Raw genomic sequence first — 9,093 nt, forward strand, 5'->3', positions numbered from 1 at the left:
GAGTGCCATAGACTGCAAGTCACTGGGAACATTCTGTACGTTAACCATATAGGGCTGAAGATCCAGGAGTGCGCTGCTGCCGCTACAAAGAGCTCCACAGATGATCCAGCTCACAAAAAAATGAATTTTCTACACAGATCCAGACTGCAGAATGAGGGTTCCTTGTCACAAAGATCAGGAAAACAGTGCCACATCTCTCAGTTTACCTGGACCTTACCTTCATTGCTTCATGTGCAGAAGCTTAAGGATTTACAGATTCTAAAAAAATTTGGAAAGTCTTCAAATGTTTATCAAAATACTTTTGAGCCCTAACTGAAGTCTTACTCTCTTCAACACATTATCTCCAAAGCTGGAATAGATGCTCTGCTAAATTAGGCCATACATTACCTTTATATATTAAAAAAAGTAGATGGAAATATTGCCTTACATTCATTTTAATACGATCATGTAATTTGAGGCTTATAGAGCCATGCATAAAGCATTTGTTTTTCCACCTATAACAAAACTGATCCATTAAGTCTGACAATATTTTCAGTACGTATTTTGTTACAAAAGCATTAAGACACATTATGAATCATTCTGGCATTATGAGAGTTAATAGAATACTACGTATTTTTCAGCATTATTAATATTTAGTGTCGTTCCGTAAATTAAAAAATCAAGTTTAACTAAGGTTAAAAATATCTGATGATACAGTACATAGATGATTGTAAATGTATATTAATGAAGCTTTACACAATTGACTGGATATCTTTTTGTTAATCACTCACAAAACCATGCCAAACATATATCAAAGACTTCAGCTCTTTTTTCATCCAATCTTCCGACATTTCATTATTATGGTTACCTGATTAATGGATGCAATAATATATGTGGCATGACATGATATGTTCACATTAAATTTTAATCAAATATTACTAAATTCAGAAAACATTAAGTAAATCATGACAGATGAGGCAATATTGCAGTTCTGTCATATTGATGGTTATAGAAACTCACTATGAAGAGTTACAGATTAAGGAGAAGTAAATCTTATGAGGAAATAGAAGTATTTCAAGTTTAACTAGTTGCTTCTTTAAAAATTGCCTTCCAGCCAAAGCCTGAATGTGAGATCCATCAAAAGTATTCCAATGTCTGTGATATGAATGTTTTGTTTCCTTCTACTGCAAGTTGTCCCGTTCTTTCAAAAGCATAGTTTAACATGCACTCTGCAGAAAGACCCTTCCAGAAAGATGATGGCCTAGGTAGTAAAAAAAAAGATAACATTATTCTTCACTGCAGTTGGGAGAAATATATCCCAGTTTATGTAAAACTGTGATCTAAGAAGCAGAGTGTCTGACACACAGAACACAGTTGGTCTGCTCAATTTTACCCAAATGATGCTGTTACAGTTTTGCAGAGCATGTACATGGAGATAAATGGTGGGTTAGTGCTCTTATGTTAGATGTGCAAATTTTAAATGGTTTCATCCTGGGAAACAAGAGAATGTGCCTCTAATGCTACGGGCAATAGCTTTCTTCTCAGCTTTAAGCCAGTAAAGAATCTTTTGATTTGAAAGTCTGGAACCCGTATTTAACAACGTTTCTGTATTGCTCTTTTAAGTGGCAGCAAGGAAACAAAATTCAGAACCAGCTTTTTACTGCTGCATTTCGAAATTGAAAAGCTGTTAATTGTATTTATCTACTTAAACTTCCTGTCCCAATGAAAAGTTAGATAGGATTTGCTTTTGTTGTCCTATGCCTGACTTGGACATCTCTCTCTCTCTCTCTAAACAATTTAACTGGAGATCCAATTTCAAGGCATTATTCTTTTTTTTTTTAAATGAGAGAGCAGTGAGGTGCTGGCACAGGCTGCCCAGAGAGGCTGTGGATGCCCCATTCCTGCAGGTGCTCAGGACCAGGTTGGATGGGACCCTAGGCAACCTGCTCTAGTACCAGATCTGGAGGTTGGTGGCCCTGCCTGTGGCAATGGGGTTAGAGATTCATGATCCTTAGATCCCTTCTAACCCAAGCCATTCTATGATTCTATGAACATATTTAGCCAGAGAATGATTTATCTCCATGTTATGAGACTTAGATGATGCTTCAGAAGCAAGGCTCTGAACCCTAAATACCAACACTGGAGGGAAAAGTAGCGAAAAAAAGACGGCCGTAACAAAACAATTAAGCAAAAACTATAATGAAAAGAAACATCCCAAAGAGTGTAGAGTGCCTAAAAATAAATGTTCTTAGGGGTCAATTCTAAACTTTCAGTGCTATAATCCACGATTGTTTGTACAGAATTTTAATTCCACAGTAAAGAGCTCTCGTCTTTCACTTGTTTGTACCTTAAAGAATAAAAATGGAAGCATTCTTGTCATATGACCATCTTTTTGATACCCTCTGATATCAAGACATCAAACACCACTGGATCCTGTGATGAGTATGTGAAGTATTGTGCAAGTCCTGCATAACTGTTTAACTGACTACATTAGAAAATGTAGTGCACTGCCCTGGCAAAGTGACCTTTCCAAAGTTTTTTTTCTTCATATCTTTATTTCTTTATATCCTGATTTCACTTTCAATAATTCCTCCTGTGTTGAAAGGGGATGTAAGACTGTCTTGTGTTACGTGTACATATGGCCACAGGGGAACTCTCAGTACATACATTACAATAAAATAAAATAAAATAAAATAAAAATACTAAGCAATTCTGCAATTATACCCTGATTATTAAGAGCAATAAATATTTAACATGTTTAGTTAGAACTCTTTTTTTGGACCACTTATGTTTTGCTAAACTTCATTCCGTATAAAATATTTTAAGGGAAAGCATATAGGTAATCAGTGGAGAGAAAGAAGGAAATTAGAATGCTAAAATGGAGATCACCAAGTGGGATTAATTGGGAAGGAGCTCTGATGACCCATCTTGGTATAGCATCATTGGGGAAGCTCATACTGATGAGAGTTATGGTGCAAGGATTTTGGTTAAACACCTTGTTTCTGTAAAAAGGGAGTTTGGAATTTTTTAAGTGTGACTAGCTCATAGAACATAATGGGAACAGTTATGAGAATAATTAAAGGAAATCACTACGTTATCTTCCTTCATAGCCAGATAAGTTTCATAGAGTTAAAAGATTAAATAGCACAAAATTTCTGTGTGTGTAAGACCTAATAAAAATGGAAGAATACATCCAAACCCACAGCTCTTACCGCAGGCAAACTCCCACTGGTGTTGGCACCTCATATGATGCAGAGAAGAGTGCAGACACTTCAAACAAAATTGCCTGGAAAGGTTTGATTTGCTCTCACTTGATTAATTGAATGAGTACATTATAAGACGGGTTTGCAGCTCTTGCTTTTCTCCGGAATTGAAACATATCAGGAAAAAAAGAGATAACTCAAGGTTGGCAAAATTTAGAATCAGATCATGATGTTATGGCTCAGGCCTCCAAAAAAGTAAAATAAAATAAAATAAAATAAAAAGAACAAAAACAAAACAAAACAAAACAACCTGCTGGCCTCCTCTAGAGTTCTCTGTTAACATCAAGATCCATCCTTTAAATATCCCCCATAGCTTTATAGTCTACAAGGTTCTGTCAAATACCAGATTTCTCGTCAGAAAATCAACTTGAATTGGGCCTCTTCCTTTGTTTTTCAGTCTGGGAGGAGAAAAACAAAACAAATCAGAAAGATTCTGTGAACTTAAGACAGGCATTGCTCATTGAAAAGGGTTTCAGAAAATATTCTTTAACAAAGTAAAGCTGCTAAACAAACCTACTTATGTCCAACATTTTTATCCTCAGAAGCCAGAGCTGAAGGGTGTTTTATTTTTGAGGAGTGGGCCAGCTGAGAGAAGCATTATCCAGCTGCCTGTAGCAGCATTTAGGGAAGCAGTAACAGAAGCAAAGGGGCAGCTGGCATGTTCAAAGACGGAATTGTAGATCTGTGCTGGGGAAATAGGGGCAGGCCTCCGTGTTATAGGTGAGAGGGGATTTGTGGCAAAGATGGGAAAGTGATGAAAGGGAGGGTGGTGGCTGTACAGCAGACCTGTAGGAGGGAGTATGTACTCTGAAATGTTAGGAAGACAGCTTAGGGCAATGGAGAATGAGCAAAATACATGGACATCCTCACATCCCCATGCTTGAATTCTTATCACCACTTTCAAACACCCAGAGTATGACACCTACTTTTGCTGCCAGTTGAGACAAAAGAAAGATTCGGTGTATCAACTCTTCATCATTATGCACTCACAAAGGATTGAAAAAAGTTAAGTTTCTGCTCAGCTAAATACTGAGAGATTACAAATACAGAATTTTCCTGGTATCTTGCACCTGGACAAAGCACTGTAAAAGTATACTACTTAGCCTTTCACCATTCCCACCAGATCCTTTACCTAAATTAGTTATGCCGAGCAAAGAAATCACACTATAAATATAATTAGTTACTTGGAACCTGATCTAAAGCCTAATGAAATCAGTAGAAAGCTTACAGAGAGAACGAGCTATAAAGAAAATATTAGTTTGATTGCTGTGGGCAAAACTACTTTCAGATCTAAGCAGAGGATTTAGCTATTTTATTCTGCAAGCAATGAGAAAATATCTTCTTGATTTTAAAACTAAAATAAGACATTAATTAATTCTAGAACACCACAGTCATATACTTCACTTCTTAGTATGCAGGAATTCAATAGTTCCTTTTTTAAATAGTAATATTTTAAAAAAGCATTTAATTTAAATGGCTGCGGTTCCTCTTTTCAGTAAACACATGTGAAGGCATACATTGTATTTAAATATAATAAATACAGCTAAAATCATGCATCTGGGTCAATCCTCCGCATGTAATCAGGATTATGAAAATTTAGTTTTTCTTTTCTTATCTTTCTCAATAAGTGGCCTATGTACATATGACTGGAATTTTATTCAGACATGGTCTTGGTTGTGTTCTTGTTCTTTAGCTCACCAGTTCGTTCTTCCTGGTAAATCTGACTAGATGCCTAATTCTATCAGTTGCTCTAGCAGCTAAGGAAAGTGCCAAATCACGGTTGCTGTTTTCTAAGCTGTTCAAAAACGCTTTTGAAATTCTCGTGGGAAGGCTCCTTAGTTGAAAGTTTTCGTCCATTTTAATGGCTTGCTCTTTTGTGGTGTTGTTGTTTTTGTGTTTGCTTGCTTGCTGTTCTGACTGCTGACCACAGGTAATTATAAGGGGAACCTTAAAAAGTCAAAATCCAAATAGACACAAAAGGAGGAAGAAAGATGACAGGAAAGGGATTTCATTTAGTTTACGCCTTCTCCAAAATTTCATTCTCTGAGAGATCTCCCAGCTCTCTGGAAGAGGTTCCTTCAGCCCGAGTTGTCAAAGCCCTCCTTCATGCACCGCCTTGCACAGCCCCTCTGAGGCATTCCCCAGAGGTGACCTGAAGGGACACAGCACATCTAGGTGGAGATCCTGAATCTGGTTATTCTGAACAATCTGACAGATGGAAGCAGGTCCATCAGTCCAATGGCTCTGTACATATGTGGTGGGAAATAAATTGTCAGAGATATGGGGGAATCCCTTTTGTTTCAAAAGTGCTTCTTCAAAGGAACAGACTTCCCCAGCTCTCTTTGAGGAAGGCACTGTGTGGGAGGCTCTGAGGCCCTCCTACAATGCCGTGACTGAGAAGCCTGTCTTTAACTGGAGCTTAACTGAAAGTGCACAGTCCAGATAAAATGCAAAGGCACAAAGAGTAAATAAAGAAGTAGTCAATGCTAAGAGAAGTGTGGGCTGAGGAATTCTGCCTCCTAAGGAGGTGACAGTCAAATGAAGCTGGCTCATCATGTGTGTCAAAAGCAGCATCAGACAGGTAAATAGCAATTCTACACTTCCCTCCTACTCTAAAATTCCACCCTTAAAACACAGGGTATTTTAGGAAGCTTCCTGCTGACAGGCACATCCTGCCCAGAATTACATTTTAATAGTTCTTCTTTTAGACAAACATTTAATTTACACTTACACAGTCAGCATGATATTCCCATGCAGTCCCTAGGGAGGAGCAAAACATGCAAAACACTGAAAAGACGGTAATGAAAAGAAATAATTACCTTGTTTTCACTGAAGAGTTTACAGATAATGGAGTAAGCTATTTACTGTGGTTCTGTTTTCTCTGGAGGACAACTTTGTATCTTCTAGAACAACTCTGCAGATATTGTTAAAAAATAGAAGCCATTTTCAGCCCAGGACAGAAACAACTCTAAATGAATATACAGCATCAAGCACACCAGGATTTTAGATAAAATTCTATAAAGTGTCCCAAGATTATCCCTTGAGCAAAGGAGACCTCCCATACAAACTTAGATTTTGAATTAGTAAAAATGAGAACTATTTTACACTGCTACTAATATTAGTTAATTGTTGAGGCATTCCTTGTCTTCCACAGCAGCCTCAGGAATTGGCAACATGATGCTTCTTAAAGAATGAGGGAGTAAAGATATTTTCATGTTGCCATAGTCAAAAAGCACTAGCTATTCATCAGGAAACAAACAAACAACAAATCACACAAGACACCGATTACCTTGGCTGTAGCATTGCAAACACCAACATGATGGCTCTGAAGCAAACTGCATATTAGTAGCAGCTTTTAAATCACAAGATTTTAAAAAATAAACTTGTCAATGTTCTTTGCCTTGGGCTTTTTAATCTCTCCAAAGCCACTCTAGATGTATGAGAAACAAAACATCTGACACATAAATTGTGGAAAATACCCAATTTAAGCCTCTGCCAACAGTCTCCAGCTGGGCCTGGCCAGGTCCCCTGAGGGTTGTACAGTCATTGCCTGCCTTGCTGGAAGCTGTGGTGCTTCCAGTGCTGCTGGCTACCTCCTGAACAACAGACACACTGTAACATCTGGGTTCAGCCCAGCAATACGGCTCCTAAACTTTTATTCTGTTGGTAACATGTTCCCCACTACCTTAGCTTCCATTCTACAAGTGGTAAACTGGCCGAGTCTTACTCCTTTCTGCACTGAAGATAATGCTCCTTGAAATGGACGCTGACTGTCTCTTAAACCCAGGAAATCAAAATGTCTTTCCTGTCCACCAGCAGGAGTAATGGAAAACATTTCTCAGAACTAGGTTGTTTTATTTCTAAGAAAGCATTTGACCTAATGATCTACTTTGGCAAATTGGTATGATTTATGGGGAACTGATGAGCACGGTAAAAAACAGACACGTAGCTTCTTGTCATGAGTCAAACGTTTTACGCAAAATTCAAAAACATACACAAACAGATCAGCAATAGAGTTTAACAACAAAAAACAAAATATCTGCAGTTTAGTCAGCAAAGATGAGAAAAGGTGCTTGTGGAGTGGTAAGAAATAACAGCTTGACAATATGCACCTTCACTGCCAGTGTACATAAAATCTCATCCTACATAATATTTAGTAATCTTCAAAATTTGCCACTGGATTAATGCATCATGGGAAAAGATGACCAACCAGCTACGTTTCTGAGGAAGAACTTCACTGTGACAGTGACAGAGCACTAGAACAGTCTACTCAGAAAGGCTGTGGATTCTCCTTCTCAGGCGATATTCAGAACCCATGTGGATGCTTTCCTGTGCGACCTACTGTAGGGAACCTGCTTCAGCAGGGGATTGGATAAGATGACCTCCACAGGTTCTTCCCAGCCCCTACAATTCTGTGATTCTGTGTAAAATCTCAGAGAGACCAGAAAGTCAGCAAACTGTGACACGTTAACTCAGTACAGTTTCATTAACAACTGAAAAAACAAGTTGTGTGCTCAGGTGTAAAGATTTTTAGTAGAGTTATTCCTACTGTAGCATTGCTGGCAAGATGAAGAAAAGGCAGTATCAGAGCTACAGAAGGGCTTATCATTACAAACAGAAACAGTGAACAAGTGCAATGGTCACCATGGAATTTGAACTCCTACAGGTGACAAATAAACGTTATCTCTTCCTGAGTGTACATGTATGTGCAGGTCTGTATGTGTATATGAGCTAATGAGAAGGGAACCATAAGCATTTAAAACTAATTAAACTGCTCATATGTCCAAGAACCCTCAGTGAAATACCAAGTACCCTTTCTTCCCCATCCTGGCCGACCAACCTCTCTGATGGCTGATAAAGGACAACTTCACCTATCCACTACTCAATCAGCAGGCTTCAGATCAAAACTGCTCTGGACTACACAGGATCTGACCAGGCGATACATAATTAAACAAAGCAATACATAAATTATTGCAAATGAGAACAGCAACTACTAAAGAACCTTACAGAAGTACTGTGCCTGAAGAGACAATCTGTCTAACCACTTGAGGTGAAGGAAACCTCCCCCCAGCATTGCTGTGTTGCAGAGCCAGTCCACACAGCACAGGCATGGCCGAGAGCTGCAGCACATCAGGCACATAGGCTTCATCAGAGAGAACACAGACGCCTGTGATGTGTGAGGATCACATCTATAAAGGGAACAAAGGGAGTCCTGGGCTTTTTCTTGCTGTTAATTAGAATTTTTACTTCTTGTTCTCGAGGTGTCTCACCTTTTCCTCTAACTTCTGCCCTCTTTTCTCTCCTGTTTTCTTCCCCTCTTTGCCCTTTCTGTCCATTACAACAGTGCCTTTATAAACTCAGGCATCTGTGGAAATTACACTCGATCCCTTCACGACAGTTTTGTCTCCAGCCTTTGTAAAACGTAACGCTGTACAGATAAGGACGATCACCAGCAATTAGCAGTCCAGCTCACTGGCTGCTCAGCATTGTGCTTAGCTCAACGTGTCACTTCTCTCAGGGGATCTTATTTGGATGACGAGTGCCAGCAGCCTGTCAGCAGTTCGTGAGGCAGTGTTGGTACCCCTGTCACTGTCATGTTTTCACGTACTGCAATCATAGACAACTCAATGAGTGACGAGACACTACGGCACACCGTTGCCTCTCCCTGTCACGCAGCGAGCCTGTTTAGGGCTGAAGGCACGGGCCGGACCCCACTTTCACTGGCCCGCCACAGGGTCAGCACAGCTCCCCTCACACCGAGTCCCAGCAGTACGACCGCTGCGCGCGCGCCCTCGGGCGGGAAGTCAGCCCCGCGCGAGCCGAGCGAGAGCCCCACGCTCAGCGGGCGCGA

At 39.6% G+C, this 9,093-nt stretch overlaps 1 long non-coding RNA gene across 1 annotated transcript; it reads right to left on the reverse strand.

Annotated features, from left to right (window-relative positions):
- Positions 1-273: 273 nt before the first annotated feature.
- LOC109368752 lies at positions 274-6,210 on the reverse strand. The gene is made up of 3 exons (XR_004160469.1): positions 6,062-6,210; positions 3,192-3,640; positions 274-1,240 (listed from the first exon to the last, which is right to left on the reverse strand). It is a non-coding gene; the product is annotated as an uncharacterized LOC109368752 (long non-coding RNA).
- Between the last annotated feature and the right edge of the window lie 2,883 nt (positions 6,211-9,093).

This window comes from Meleagris gallopavo, chromosome 8 (genome assembly GCF_000146605.3).
Source record: "Meleagris gallopavo isolate NT-WF06-2002-E0010 breed Aviagen turkey brand Nicholas breeding stock chromosome 8, Turkey_5.1, whole genome shotgun sequence".
Classification (NCBI taxonomy): domain Eukaryota; kingdom Metazoa; phylum Chordata; class Aves; order Galliformes; family Phasianidae; genus Meleagris; species Meleagris gallopavo.